Source organism: Orcinus orca, chromosome 18 (assembly GCF_937001465.1).
Source record: "Orcinus orca chromosome 18, mOrcOrc1.1, whole genome shotgun sequence".
Lineage (NCBI taxonomy): Eukaryota > Metazoa > Chordata > Mammalia > Artiodactyla > Delphinidae > Orcinus > Orcinus orca.
The window spans coordinates 2281060-2297358 of NC_064576.1; the positions used below are offsets into that span (position 1 = coordinate 2281060).

Here is a 16299-nt window from a genome sequence, read left to right on the forward strand (position 1 = left end):
AGCAAGATCTTTTTTGATCCACCTTCTAGAGTAATGGAAATAAAAACAAAAATAAACAAATGGGACCTAATGAAACTTCAAAGCTTTTGTACCACAAAGGAGACCATAAACAAGATGAAAAGACAACCCTCAGAATGGGAGAAAATATTTGCAAACGAATCAATGGACAAAGGATTAATCTCCAAAATATATAAACAGCTTATGCAGCTCTATATTAAAAAAAAGAAACAACCCAATCCAAAAATGGGCAGAAGACCTAAATAGACATTTCTCCAAAGAAGACATACAGATGGCCAAGAAGCACATGAAAAGCTTCTCAACATCACTAATTATTAGAGAAATGCAAATCAAAACTACAATGAGGTATCACCTCACACCAGTTCAAATGGGCATCATCAGAAAATCTACAAAAAACAAATGCTGGAGAGGGGAGGGTGTGGAGAAAAGGGAATCCTCTTGCACTGTTGGTGGGAATGTAAATTAATACAGCCACTATGGAGAACAGTATGGAGGTTCCTTAAAAAACTAAAAATAGAATTACCATATGACCCAGCAATCTCACTACTGGGCATATACCCAGAGAAAACCATAATTCAAAAAGACACATGTACCCCAAAGTTCAATGCAACACTGTTTACAATAACCAGGTCATGGAAGCAACCTAAATACCCATTGACAGAAGAAAGGATAAAGAAGATGTGGTACATGTATCCAGTGGAATATTACTCAGTCATAAAAAGGAATGAAACTGGATTATTTGTAGAGACGTGGATGGATCTAGAAACTGTCATACAGAGTGAAGTAAGTCAGAAAGAGAAAAACAAATATCGTATATTAACGCATATATGTGGAACCTAGAAAAATGGTACAGATGAACCGGTTTGCAGGGCAGAAATAGAGACACAGATGTAGAGAACAAACGTATGGACACCAAGGGGGGAAAGTGGTGGTGGTGGTGGTGGGATGAATTGGGAGATTGGGATTGACATGTATACACTAATATGTATGAAATAGATAACTAATAAGAACCTGCTGCATAAAAAATAAAATTCAAAAAAAAATTAATTTGAGGAGAGTAGACACCTTCATCATTTTCAGCTTTATTTCATGCGTAAGTCATAACATGACTCTCCATTTATTTGTATCTTTGAAAATGTCTTTCAACAATGATTATACTTTTCTCCATAAAAGTCTCATATATCCTGTATTATATTTATTTTTGGTAACTTTTGATGTATGAATAATGGCATCTTTTTCTATTCCATTTTATAAATATTTATGGTTGATGATAACATGCTATTGAGTTTTTTGTAGCATAGATATTACTTCCAACAAAACCATTATTTCTCTGTCAATTATCTCAGATTTTCTACATATGCAATTATATCATCTCCAGATAATAACAAGATTTGCATCTTCCTTTCCAGTTTCTGTTAACTCTTAGTTTTCTTTTTTTCTTGCTGTATTTGCCAGGATGCCCTTGAAGAATCATAGGGGTTATAACAAATGACCTTGCCTTACTTTTACTTGAATGGAAATGCTTTTAAAGTTAAAATAGGAAGTGTGATGTTTGCTTCTGAAAAATACCTTTTTCTTCAGGGTAAGGAAAATCCCTTTGATTCCACGTTTGTTAAAACTTTTTAAAAAAAATCACAAATGATTATTGACTTTTCTCAGACAATATTTCTGTAACTGTTAAAGTGATCATATGTTTTTTGTCCTTTATTCTATTATTGCAGTGGATTACAACAATACATCTTCTGATTCACAACATATTGTAATCCTGGGCTAAACTACCTTGTCATGGTGCATTAGTGTTTTTATACATTGCTGAATTTCCTTTGCTGATACTTTATTTATGAGTTTACACCTATAGTCACAAGTGATATTGGTCAATAGTTCACATTCCTTGTACTCTGTATTCAAGCCTATACCAGCCTCACAAACTGATTTGGGTAATTTCCCCTCTTTTTCTACTTTTTCATATAGTCTATATGAAATACGAGTTATCTGTCTTTCTGAGGCCAAGCTTGGTATCTTTTGATTGAGGGTGACTTTTGACTACTGGCTTAATTTTTTTAATTATTAATTTATTTATAGTTTCCATTTTTTATTCAGTCAACTTTAGTTTTTACAGAAAATCATTTATTCATCCAAGCTTCCAAAATATTAGTATAAAACATGTATAGTATTCTTATTATTTTAAATTTAGTCTGTAGCCATATCACCCTTTCATCCTATATCTAGTTTATTTGTGATTCTTTCTTCTTTGTCAGTCTTACTAGAGTTTGAAGTATTAATAATCTTTTTTTTAAGCTGGATTTCAGTTTTATTCACCCTTTCTATTGCTACTTTGATTATACTTTTATTAATTTTTGCTATTTTTAATTATCTTGTGATTAAAAAAATTACTTTCTGTTCCTTTTTCAACTTTTAAAAAGAAACCTCTTTTTTTTCCCCCCTCTTTGGCCATGCCATGAAGCATATGGGATCTTAGTTCCCCGGGATTGAACCTGCGCCCCCTGCATTGGAAGCCCAGAGTCTTAACCGCTGGACCAGTAGGGAAGTCCCAAAACAAACTCTTAAGTTAGTTCTCTTAAATGTTTCTTCTTTTTAATAAATGCATTGAAGGATATAAATTTGCCTCTAAGTATGGCCTTTGCTGCATCACACAAGCTTTAATAAACTGCCCACTGACGTTCAGTTCTAAATATTTTGTGATTCCCCACTATACTTTCTTCCATAATTCATGAGTGTTTCATTCTAAGCTACAAACATTTAGGTTTTCAAACTCTCTTTTTATTGTTTGTTTTCAACTTGTGTTTTACTTGAAGGCTGTGGTAAGAATAATTTAAATTCTTTGACAATTGTTGATATTTCCATCAAGACTTAGTACAGATACATTTTTGTAAATGTTCCATTTCACACACATCATTTAATTGTCATAAAACCCCATGAGAAAAGGAGAGTAGGCAATAACTTCATTTACAGATGAGGAAATTATGCATTAAGTATACCCAGAGCCTTGCCCATGGTCACATATTAATTGAAAGAGAGAATAAAGATGGAAGTCCATACTTTCTTCATTAAAATTTCTCTCAACTGATTTTCTTTTAATTAAAAAAAAAAATTTCCCTCAACTGTTTACGGCAATACCCCTTCCGGATGAGCATGGACAGGGCAAGTATCAAGGTAGTGTTACATTTACACTTTGCATTTGATGTAAAAAGCAAAACAAAACGAAACACAACACTGCATCTAGGGACTTCCCTGATGGTCCAGTGGTTAAGACTCCAAGCTTTTGCTGCAGGGGACACGGGTTCGATCCCTGGTGGGGGAACTAATATCCCACATGCCACAGGGTGTGGCCAAAACCCAAAACCAACCAAACAAAAAACCACATGTATCACTTTTGTAACTTTATCGTGTTAGACAACAAAAAGTGAATGAGTAATTTAAAAGATCGAACTGGCTTTATTGAACGATTCATGAACCCAGCAGCAGCCCATCTAGCAAGCAGAAAGTAGCTTCATTGAGCTGCAGGAAAGGAAAGGGTTTTAAAGGTGGCAGGGAGTGGGGGAGGGAAGATTATTAACAAAGAATGCATTGTTGGAGGTGAGGTCACCCTTCTCGGGCGGGGTGGGGGGGATTGGAGTGGGTCTATCAGTCAGATTACCCCCTAGTGCTGACCAGGAAATGCCAGGTTGATCGGTTAAACATCACATTCCAGGAAAAGCTGAAACTATTTGGGTTAGGTATTAAGTCTTGATCTACTGCCTTGGGGCCTAACACGATTGATTCCTTTTGAGGCCTATAGTTTCCTTCTTAACCGATGGAGGCGTGTGTGAGGAAGGGAGGAGACGGCCATCCTTCTCCACTTCGACATCCCCTACAAGCTTCGTGCTGAGGTTGGCTCCAGAAGGGTCCTCAGGGCTCTGGAGGGATTCACCCTCTCCTTGAACCTGGGTAAGGGAGGGTACTACCCCCCACCGCCAGTAGAGGGCGCAAGAAGCTGCCACGGGGATTAGTGTTTGCGGAGCTTGGGCTGCTCTCGGTGACTCTCAACCATCTCCCCACGTTACAATCATCTGCGGGGCTTTTAAAAAATACTACTACCTGTGCAAAAATCTGAGTAGTCATTTCTTTTTTTTCTTATTTCTTTTTTAATGCGTTTATTTATTTATTTTTGGCTGCGCTGGGTCTTCGTTGCTGTGCGTGTGGGCTTTTTCTAGTTGTGGCGAGCAGGGGCTACTCTTCGTTGCGGTGCGCGGGCTTCTCACTGCGGTGGCTTCTCTTGTTGCGGAGCAGGGGCTCTAGGCACGCGGGCTCAGTAGTTGTGGCTCATGGGCTGAGTTGCTCCGCGGCATGTGAGATCTTCCCGGGCCAGGTATCGAACCCATGTCCCCTGTATTGGCAGGCGGATTCTCAACCACTGAGCCACCAGGGAAGTCCTGAATCGTCATTTCATCAAGGAAGATCTACAGACAGCAATAACACCCACGAAAATATGCTCAACATCTGCAGGGAAATACGAACCGAAACCAGAGTGCGGTTCCCCTGTGTACCCACGAGAATGGGCACAATTTAAAAGACCGAAGAAATTAGAGCTCTCAACCACTGCCACTGGGAACATAATTGCAAGAAGCACTTGGGAAAGCAGTTTGGCATTTTTTAAAAAAGTTAAACATGTACCTACCGTATGATCCATTCAATTTCCAGGCTTTTACCCAAGATAAATGAAAGCACATGTCCACACCAAGACGTGTATGGACGGTCACGGCAGCTCTATTGTAGTAGCAGAGTGGAAACTACCCAAATACCCGACAGGTGAATGGAGAACAAATGGTGGGCTATCTATGCAGTGGAGGGCGGGGCAGGAGGGTGACAAGGACACAAGGAGGGTTTGGGGCGACGGACATGTTCAGTATCTGGATTGTGGTGACGGTCCCACCGCTGAACACATTTGTCAAACTTCTCCAATTGTGCACTCAAGAAATGTACCGTGAATTTACCAAAGTAGCTCACAAAAGCTCAAACACCAGCGATTTCATATGCTTCAACCTACATTTTTAATATTTTCACCCTCATCAAGCAGTAGTTGTTAAGAATTGTTGTATAAGTGCTGAGCAAAGTCCTAAGAACAGTGACACTTCAGAATATTAGCACTGCAATATGGCAGTTTAAACACACTTCACTAACCATACTTTTCCTCCACCCCCACTCCCAAAGCCAGTAAATACTCTGAACGGTGCAAGGAAATATAACCGCAGTTAAAAGTAAACAATGAATTTTAAGTTGTTCGTTTGGTCCTTCCCATAAACGTCCATCCCATTTTCCCAGGTTCAAATTTAAGTTTAAGTTTAGATCTGCTTTTTCTCTTCTCAAAAGTAATGTGTATTCATTATAGAAAATATGAAAAATACAGGAAAACACAAACAAGACAATAAAAATTAAGTAGAACCCCACTATGTTTGCCCACTTCTTAAAACCTAAGACTCAGTCCGGTGGTAAGTTATTTTTAAAAATTAGCTTCAGGTTATAAATAGTTCTTTACAGTTTCCCTAAATTATTTGAGACCCATGTTAATATTTATTCAAGTAGCTTGAAGTTAGAATTAGTTCCTTAATCATTATAACTGGATCTCTTACGGAAATGTTTGTCCAGTGGTGCAATAAAAAGAACTTGCTCATGGAAAGAATAAAAAGCAATTGGAATGCAGATCTGAGCCTCTCTCCTCGCTGACTCTCAGATATGGTTCTAAAAGATTAGTGCCTGGAAAAAGATTTTCTCGTTCTGTCTTCTAATATACAGTTACCGATGGTCAGTTAGAGCCAGACAAATAGAGAATTAAATCAAATAAGAGGGGTAGAAGACAAGATAAATACGGCAGCCCGGGGATGGACCGAAAATCTGATAAGCTAACGTATGAAAATAGTTGAGAGCCACACTGTGGATGAATTACTGAATATAAATGATGAGAGTCTCAAACCGGAGTTTTAGTGGCACAGTGCCTTTCTTTAAAGATGGGTGACAGCCAACGGGGTAGGGGCAGCCCTCCTACCTCTGGTGGGTTCACAGGAGGAGAGCACTGTTTTCAGATTCCCATCAGTTCCAATTGCAGTCCAAAACTCTAGTAAGCCTTTGGGAAATGAAAACACATTTATTTCCCATGGGTAGTCTAAAAAACATATTATCTTAGTCCGTTCAGGGAGCTATAACAGAATGCTACAGGCTGGATGTCTTATAAACAACAGAAATGTATGTCTCACAGTTCTGGAGGCTGGAGTCCAAGATCAAGGTGCTGGCAGATTCAGTGTCTGGTGAGGCCCACTTCCGCATTTGCCGGACTGTGTCCTCACATGGGGAAGAGGGATGGGAGTTCTCTGGGGTCCCTTTTATAAGGGCACTAATCTCATTCATGAGGGCTCCACCCTCACAACCCAATCTTCCCCCCAATGTCCCAACTCCTAATAGCAACACCATGCATGGGGTTAGGATTTCACCGTATGAATTTGGGGGTGGGGACACAAATATTCAGTCCACAGCAAGTATGTATCGTTAAGCCTTGGAAACGAAAAGTAAATCACAGAACAGAGCTCAGGAATCTTTGCTTGTTTTTACGGGGAAACGCCGAAACTCTGGCCTTCTGGAGGCATGGAGATCTCATTTAGACAACTCATTGAGCCTGGAGCAGACGCCCCTGAGGAGTGGTCCTTCTGGTCAAACCCTAAGCAAGGTCTCTGTTAGTCCTGGAGGGACCCACTCAGCCTCACGGAGTGGGTATGAAGAGTATTTTAACCGGAGACAGCTGATGCAGAAAGAAGCCTTTTTGGAGCTTCCTTTATCTGGCTAAAGACAGCACTTTATTCCCTCTTGGGGGAAGGAGACTGACCCCTCACACAGGGATGAGAAATTGCACAAAGAAACATTATCACAGTTGCCACACCTCCCAGGTGTCCCCGTAAAGGCTCATGTGTCTCCCCAGAGCAGCCCTTTCTGCCCCTCCCTTTCCCCTACTAAGTTGGTATATAAACCCCTATAGCCAGCGGCTCAGGGAGCCCCTTCATCTGAACAGACGCACATGTGTGTGAATAAAACTTGCTTTCTTTCCTCCTGTTAATCTGCCTCTTGTTAACTTTTCAGGCCCCCACCACTGACTCAGCGGTCCAGATTTCAAGGGGGTGTCCTGGGGCTGGCAACATGCCCCACGCTGGACCCTGAAGATGGCGTGTGCTGCCCCATCTCTGTCCACGTGTGGGACTGTCTGATTGTCTCTTCCCTGTAAGGCCTCCAAATCTCATGGTGATGTAATCTAAGAAATTTACAGGAACCATGAAATCTTGAGATTAGCCTGAATGGTTGCCTAAGGGTCCAGCTACAGCAGTGGTTTAAAATCCTGAGATGGGCGTCGCCATCTTCCTGTAGCCCCAATACAGTCATTGTTTCTTCTTTATTTTTCAGACCATCAGAAATTCTAGAGTCTTTAAGAAGGTCTGTTTTTACATGCCTACTCTTGTCAGGATTTAGGTTTGATTACAGTGCAGCCCAAGTTCTATTCCAAGGAAAGCCAGGTAACTTTATATGCAACAGAAGTTTCAGGGCACGAAGACTTATAGGATACTTAAACGTATGGCCAATTTATTTAAAAAGCAAACCCCCGTACAATGGAATATTACTCAGCCATAAAAAGGAACGAAATAGTGCCATTTGCAGAGATGTGGATAGACCTAGACTGTCATACAGAGTGAAGTCAGTCAGAAAGAGAAAAACAAATATCGTATAATATCACTTATATGTGGAATCTATAAAAATGGTACAGATGAACTTATTTGCAAAGCAGAAATAGAGACACAGATGTAAAGAACAAACTTATGGACACCAAGTTGGGAAAGGGGGGTGTGGGATGATTGTGAGATTGGGATGGACATATATACACTATTGACACTATGTATAAAATATAACTAATGAGAACCGACTATACAGCACAGGGAACTGTACTCAATGCTCTGTGGTGACCTAAATGGGAAGGAAACCTAAAAAAGAGTGGATATATGTACCTGTATAACTGAGCCACTTTGCTGTATGGCAGAAACTAACACAACATTGTAAAGCAACTATACTCCAATCAAAATTTTTTAAAAAAAGCAAACCCCCATGATCAAGGGTAGGTCCTGGGGAGGCTGTGTAGGCAGGAAGGTGAGAAGGCCACGGGATGGATTTTCACAAAGAAGGAAGTGGGAAACAGGGTCAAAGGCCAAAGATGGGTTGGAAGACTGAGTGACAGTTAGATGGGTCCCTGGTGATGAAGAGCATGGGGGAGCCGGCTCCTTGAAGGAGGCAGCACGACTCAGCGCTACGGAGCTCTGTGACCGTGGAGAGGACGGAGCGGGAGGGAAGCAGCCTGCACGGCATCCCCGAAGATGGAGCTGAGCGTCCAACCGGGATGAGAAAATGAGTCACGTCCACGGTGGGAAGTGAAATATCCCCAAGTGGGCGTATCCACACGAGACCAGGAAAAGCGATGCTTTCCCAGAGGATGAAAAGCCCTCTCTGCTCCTGTCCTCTGAGATGCCGACAAACGGTGAGCCTGAAGAGGTGACAATGGACGGATGAGCACAGTTTGGAAGACTTTCACGTACAAAGTTTAAAAAAGTTCAAAAGTTGGATCAGTTACTGAAAAATCAAAAGCAACTAATTTCAGTTCCTGTTCTGTCTGGTTGGGGAAGTTCACGTTGTTTCGCAAGAGGAAGTTGAGCTGTTAAACCCGAATATTAGATTACAGGAAAGGACTGAGGAATGTCTGAACGCAGATGATCGCCAGGTCTGGGGCAACGTCAGCAGGGATGTTGACCTGCTGAGCAAACGCTGCCCTGCCTGTGAACAGAGCAGGAGTGGCCCGTCTGCTGATGAGAGACCATGGCCGGAGTCGCTGGTGAGATCAGTCCAGGTGTTAGCAGGGGTGTCAGGCTTGAGCTGCTCAGACGCACCTGGGGGGCTTGAGAAAACCCCAGATCTGGGCCCACGCAGAGTTTCTGAGTCAGTGGGTGTGTGGTGGGGTCAGAGAGTTCCTGTGTCTAGATGCCTGGTGCTTTGAGACCTGGGGCCTGGCCCAAGGGGTACCCTCCCTGTAACCAGGTTCTAAGACCCGACTAGGACCGCAGGGAACAGCCAGACACCAAGGACCCCAGGCTTAGAGGAAAGCAGAAGAGGCGTCCCATGTCCAGGAGCGCCCAGGTGAAACCATCCATTCGGAGAAAAAAGGCGCTTCTCCGCCTGTGAGCAGAGATGGAGGTGTGGTGGAAACCAGAGGGGTTGCTCAGCTCACACCCACACCCATACCTGCACCCACACCTGCACCACACCTGCACCCACACCTGCATGCACACCTGCACCACACCCGCACCCACACCTGCACCACACCTGCACCCACACCTGTACCACACCCGCACCCACACCTGCACTACACCTGCACCTACACCCACACCTTCAGCCACACCTGCACCCACACCCACAGCTGAATTCACACTAACACACCCACATCCACACCTGCACCACACCTGCACTCACACCTGCACCCACACCTGCACGCACACCTGCACCACACCTGCACTCACACCCACACCTGCAGCCAGGCCCATGGCCCCAGGGAAGCAGAGGCTGAGGCCTGATGGAGGAAGACGGAGCCCGGCAGCAGTGCTGCCCTCCAACCCTTCTTTCTTTGTCCTGAAGCCCCTTCAAAGTCCTTCTGGGGGCACATGTCCTCCAGGACCAGGTCCCGACTTGGAGATCAGTCAGGAGGCAAGCATAGACCAAGCTGATCTGTTACAGAAACGAGGGAGGAAGACGCACAGCCCTGTGTCCAGACTTCGGCCCACAGGGAACGCTGTGGCAGTGACAGGGCAGCGGGCACAGGGCTTCTGCCAGCAGCACCAGGATGCCCCGCAGAGCCAGGCCCACCTTGATCTCACACGTCCAGCCTCCAGAATCGCAAGATGAACGTCTGCCGTTTAAGCCGCCCAGCCTGTGGTACTTGTTACAGCAGCCCGGGCAAACCTATACACCAGGGAAAGGAAGTCAGCCTCTTGTCCCCAAGGGAACTGCGGTCTGTTTGGGAAAAGAAACGTAAAGACCAGCATCCCAGACCGAGAGATCCTGCAACCAGCGTTGGGACAGAACAGATGAGCCACAGTCTGGGGGTCTACCTATGGGATCACCCAGATTTGGATCAAGCAGACTAGAGGTAGAAAGAATGGAGTGACTTGGAAGAAACCATGAAGGAAGATGCTGTAGCGCTGATCCTGGACCAGTCACGTGATTTGCGGGCAGGAATAATCCTGACATTTCCCTGAAGCGTGTGTGATCGAGGGCAGGGATAGCAGTGTCTATGCAGAGGGCGGAAGACGGGCAGATGGTGCGGAAGACGGAATCTGTGATCTCCCCTCTGTACTGACGGCCACCACACACTTTATATTTTACAAGATTCTCTTTTCATCAGAAATCTACCATTTGGGGAGTTTGTCTTGATTTGACTCCCATTTCTATAAAATTCCATTCAATTTGCTTTGCAGTTTTAGGATAATCTTTACGATAAGTGGAAAATGAGCTGTTAGAAAGCGACAGTGTTGAATTAGATGGAAATATTTTCTGAAATCTAAGAAGTGGTCTGGCAGGTTGTTGATATAAACTACCAGCCGGTATAGCAGCTATTTGATCATGACAGCTTTGGATATCTTGTTTTACTCTTATCAAGCATTTGAAGGAATTTTTCAATGTTCCCCATTAGGTACCCCTCTCCCCGCAATCTGGGTGTAGATGTTTCAGCCTAACAGTCTTTCTGTAAGTTTGGTTCCCCCAGCAGCCCTGCCAAGGGTCCAGATTCCGAAGCCTGGAATGTTGGGGTGTGAGCCTTCCAGCAGGTGCAGCCCTGGGAGCACAGCTGGGGATCCGGCCCTCAGATCATCAACTTGACTTCTGGGAAGGGAAGAGGATGAAGGGAATTCTAAGAGAAAGAAGAGCAGAAACTCTGGAGTGGGGTGGGTGTTGGAAAATGAAAAGTGAAACAGACTCGATAAATACCCACTATTTCCCGCCCAAGCTGGGGTAAGGTTGGAGTCCCCAAGGGCCTGATTCATCCTGTTGACTGTGGGTGGTGCTGGCCAACGGGGTGCTAGTTGAATTGAGGGGGGTCCCACAGAGGAGGGGTTGAGGGACCTGACATTTACTGTGCACCCGCTGTGTAGAGGATCACATGTCACAACAACACCGAGAGGGACAGTATCGTCCACATTCGATAGATGAGGAAACCAAAGTGCATGACGATTAGGAAATATTTGCCCAGAGTTGCTTACTTAAAAAGTGGCCAATCTGGATTTCAGATCTAGCTCTTCTCATGCTCTTTCCTTTCACTCAGCTGACACCAGGCCTTTAGCAGGAAATCTAGTGGATCAGATGGTTATTGAAATGGCCAGAAACTATGCAAGAGAAGTTGGTAGATTTGGTTACTTACAAATAAAAAATAATATTTGCATGTTAAAAAAAAAATCACCATAACAAGGTTGACATAGTTATGTAAACAAATATATACATATAAGCTTTGTATATATCATAGAAACTTATTTACATATGTTTATAATTTACGTATGTTTTGTATTTATATATATTTGAAATTTATTTACATATAATACACATATGACCCCCAATTTTTAATTTTGAAGACTGTCAAAACTATAGTAGCACCCTAACTGAAAAATGGACCCGAGTTATAAATAGGCAACTAACCAAAGAAAAACCACTAATGACCAATAGATTTTTTTTGCCTAATTTCTCTCTCTTTTTTTAAATTGAAGTATATAGTTGATTTACAACGTTGTGTTAGATTCAGGTGTACAGCAAAGTGTTTCAATTATATATATAAACAAAATATAATTTTTTAAATTTATTGAAGCACAGGAAACTATATTCAATATCTTAATTTTTTTTTCTGGCCTTGCTTCGAGGCTTGTGGGGTCTTAGTTCCCCGACCAGGGATTGAACCCGGGCCACGGCAGTGAAAGCACCAAGTCCTAACCACTGGGCGGCCAGGGAATTCCATTTTTTTTTTTTTCCAATATCTTGTAATAACCTATAATGGAAAAAAATCTGAAAAAGAGTGTATATATATATATATATATATATATATATATATATATATATATTAGGATACATACTGTTAGGACATAACAGCCCAACCTGCTCTATCCACCCTGAGGGGGGCATCTTCAGCCGCTGGTGGACCATTTCGAGGACAACAGCTTCTATATGAATCACTTTTGTTCTTAAGTAGATGTGCGTTCTGCAGATGTGAACTAAAGGGAGGGGAATCAGTATTTTATGGATGTAAATGTTGGGGACATGGCCCAGGTGGCACGGCACAGGGTAAGACCTCAAGATTAGACACATGCCCTTTGCCAAGAGCCAGCTGTGTGACTCTGAGAAAGTTCCTAACACTCTGAGAGATTTATAGGTAATGAACCCAATACGTAGTAGGTGACTAATAAATAGTAGTCACTATTTCATGTGGGACAAAGAGGAGATTTCCACGATATTTATAAAATCTCATTAGATATGTTTCAAAATAATTAGTGAGTGATGTTCACTTCTAAGACATCTATTTTATTTATTTTTTTAAAAATTAATTAATTTATTTAGTTACTTTATTATTTTTGGCTGTATTGGGCTTTCGTTGCTGCGCACGGGCTTTCTCTAGTTGCGGCGAGCGGGGGCTACTCTTCGTTGTGGTGCGTGGGCTTCTCACTGCAGTGGCTTCTCTTGTTGTGGAGCACGGGCTCTAGGCGCATGGGCTTCAGTAGTTGTGGCACGCAGGCTTCAGTAGCTGTGGCTCACGGGCTCTAGAGCGCAGGCTCAGTAGTTGTGGCGCACAGGCTTAGTTGCTCCGCAGCATGTGGGATCTTCCAGGACCAGGGCTCGAACCCACGTCCCTTGAATTGGCAGGCAGATTCTTAACCACGACGCCACCAGGGAAGCCCTCTAAGACATTTAATGATGAATCCTAAAGTGCATCAGTATTATTCTAGAGCAGCAGTTCTAAATTGAAGGCAATTTTGGCCCAGGGAACACTCGGCAATGCCTGGAGACATTGATTGGTTGTCACAATGGGGGACGTGATGGTGTCACTCCTCCTGTCTAGTAGGTAGAGGCCAGGGGGCAATGCTGAACATCCATTGGACACCTGCCACCACTGAATTATCAGGTCCAACACGTCAGTGTGCTGAGGTCGGGAAGTCTCGCTCTAGTGATGGACGGCTGCTCCTCTAGACCTGAGCAAGATGGATGTGGTACCCACCTGTCCAGATGCTAGCTCCTGGCTCCTCTCTCTTTCCCTCCCTCCGTCTCCTCCTTCTTTTCCCTCTCCCTTCCCATCCCCTCCTACCCTTTTTATTCCACGTCTAATCCACACCAAATACTGTACGTTCCACCTGCAAAATACATCCAGAATGTAAACAGTGCTGATCACTCCTCTGCCGCCACGCTGATCCCAGCCACCACTGTCTCTCCCTGATGTCCCTGCACCTGCCATGGCCACCTCAACACAGCAGGAAGGTGTTAGGACACATCATGTCTCTTCTCTGCTCAGGGGCCTCGGGCACCCTTCCACCTGGTTCAGAGTACAAGCCACAGCCCTCATCACGACCACAGGTCCCAATGACCTTCTCTGGCCACTCGCCCCCCTTCCTCATGGGCCTGGTGTCCAGCTCACCTGCTCTGTTCCCTGCTCTGTACTCCCATGGAGCCCACCAGGAAGGCTTCTGCCTCAGGGCCTTTGCACTCACTGCTCTCTGTACCGGAACCCTTCCTCTTCCAGATAACTGCATGTTTAACTCCTAACCTCATTCTAATGCTCCAGAAACTTCACCTTTGCAGACATCCTGTTCAAAACTGAACCCCTGCATCCATCCCCAGGCCTCGCTCTCTATCCACCTTCCCTGCTCAGTTTTTCTCCATCAAACATTTAATAACTGTCTAGGACACTATATATTTTGCTTGTTTATTTTGTTGGCTGTCTTTCTTACTGCTCTAGCCCTAGGTCAGGGCTTAGAGCTTAGCTTCTCAACTCCTATCTGCTGAACAAAGACATGTACATATAGCCAGGGTTTGCTTGTTTGTTTGTTTAAGAGGAAAGTACTTTAAAAGATAGAATTGCTCCACAACAAAGTACCTAAAAACTCCCAAGCCACTTTGCAAAATCCAACAGAAGCGACCACATTTGCTTATTTCCTTTATTGTAACTGTGGACAGTCCCAGAATTGTTCAGTTTGCATCTACTTAAAAAGGAACTACAGGGACTTCCCTGGTGGTGCAGTGGTTAAGAATCCACCTGCCAATCCGCGCGCCACAACTACTGAGCCCACGAGCCACAACTACTGAAGCCCACGTGCCTTAGAGCCCATGCTCCGCAACGTTAGAAGCCACTGCAATGAGAAGCCCGCGCACCGCACCGCAACGAAGAGTAGGCCCTGCTTGCCACAACTAGAGATATGAAGCAATGAAGACCCAAAGCAACCAAAAATAAATAAATTAATTAAAAGAAAAAAGGAACTACATAATTTTCTTGGCCTTGGGCACCTTTCATCTAAGCAATCGGTAAAAGGATTACCCTGTTAGGTCAGTGGTTTAAATGCAGGCAGAAAAAACACTGCACTCGGGATGAGAGTGGCTAGTTTAAACAGACTTTTAACCTTTTAACTTCTTCCTCAGTCCTACTTCCTGAAAAGGAATCAGTCTTCAAGGCGTTTTATAGGAGTGGTTGAAATTTGATATGGAGATATTCTCCTGGTTAAATTTAGTTTTTCAAAGTGTTGGACAATTAAAAAAATTTTTTTTAAACAAACTTGCTGAGTGAATTCCGTCACGTGCCAGGCAGCGGGCTAGGTGCTGCGATCAGCACTGCCCCTCAAATCCTGCTCAGAAAACACCGGTGTTTCAAGTGGGGACAGCTTTCAGCAAACCAACACGTTTATTCAAACACACACTGATCAAGCGGGGACTGAGTTCCAGTTCTAGGCACTTGGGAGACACCAGAGAAAGGCACAAAAAGCCGCGCCCTCATGGGCTTACGTCCACAGGTTTACTGAATGAGGGAGCCGCCCAGAAAGGTCTAGTGAGCTGGGGGATACAAAATTAGCTTAAAAGACGGTCCCCCTCCCTAGGGAAATTTAAACTACCAGAGGAGCGAGGTGTGGAGCAGGGTTGGTGGTGACGTTTGCCCGAAATCCCTTCTGGCCTCACCGGGATGGTGAATTCATCCACTGTGTCCTGACTCAAAGCTTTCTTGAGCAACTATTATGTGCTGGAGACTTCACCAGGCCGAGTGAGGAGCAAAACAGAAACAGTCCCTTCCTCATGCCCCTTACTTTCCAGAGAGGGATACTGCACGGAGAATAAGCAGCGTAACTCTATTGGAGTGGTGAGAAAATAAAGCTGCGTAAGGACTTGGAGGGAAAGGGGGCGGGAGAGGTACTGTAAAAAGCTTGGGAGGGGGTGGGCAGTAACGGTGGGCAGAGCTCCGATTTGCGGGGCAGGAAACACGGAGCAAGGCAGGAGTTGCGCAAGGCCGGTCCTCCTCGGCTGAGACGCCCTCACCCCACCCGCGCGCGTCTGAGTCTCAGCGCGCCGCCCCCGACTTCTGCAGGGAACCCGAGGACTCGGAGCGGCCTCGGCAAACAGCGCCCCCCGGTGTTCACACTAGAGCATCACCATCGTCTCAAATAAGTACCGAGTCCCACAGGCCGAGTGTGTTAGAAGCATTTCGAGGTTCACTCCATGAAAGAAGGAAGATGGAAAGATTTCGTTAGTCGTCATCGCAACTGCCAAAGTCAAATTTTCACTCCCAAGTTTTAAGTGGCGTTGGCTGTCCACTTCTCAAATAGAAAACAGCATAATCGTCTTCTTGCCAAAGTGAACGAAACAAAACAAAAACGACACTAGCAAGCGCCCCTCCGTCCTAATCACTAACAGTCGGAGGACGGGTCCTCGCAGACCCTCACTCCAGAAAAACTCATTGCGCCCGGCCCCGGGGCCACACTTGCACCCACGGAGGAGGAGAGCCTGGGGGGCCGGGCTGGAGCGTATCCCCCGCGGGACTCTGAGGTCAGCAGGCCCGGGCCGCGTCCCTGCGCTGCGTCCACCCCCGAGCCGCCTCCTTGGACGCAGCTCTCCATCCGCCAGCCGCCCCGACCTGGTGCCCGACTTGGCGCTCCTACCTGCCTGAGTCTTCCCATCGCTTCGCGGCGGAAAACACCG

At 44.7% G+C, this 16299-nt stretch overlaps 1 long non-coding RNA gene across 2 annotated transcripts; it reads right to left on the reverse strand.

Annotated features, from left to right (window-relative positions):
* Positions 1-1084: 1084 nt before the first annotated feature.
* Positions 1085-16253, reverse strand: LOC125961972 (uncharacterized). Of its 2 annotated transcripts, XR_007473194.1 has the most exons (3): positions 9503-16253; positions 9410-9432; positions 1085-9362 (listed from the first exon to the last, which is right to left on the reverse strand). It is a non-coding gene; the product is annotated as an uncharacterized LOC125961972 (long non-coding RNA). The 2 variants fall into 2 exon arrangements; XR_007473195.1 differs by having other exon boundaries at positions 1085-9432.
* Between the last annotated feature and the right edge of the window lie 46 nt (positions 16254-16299).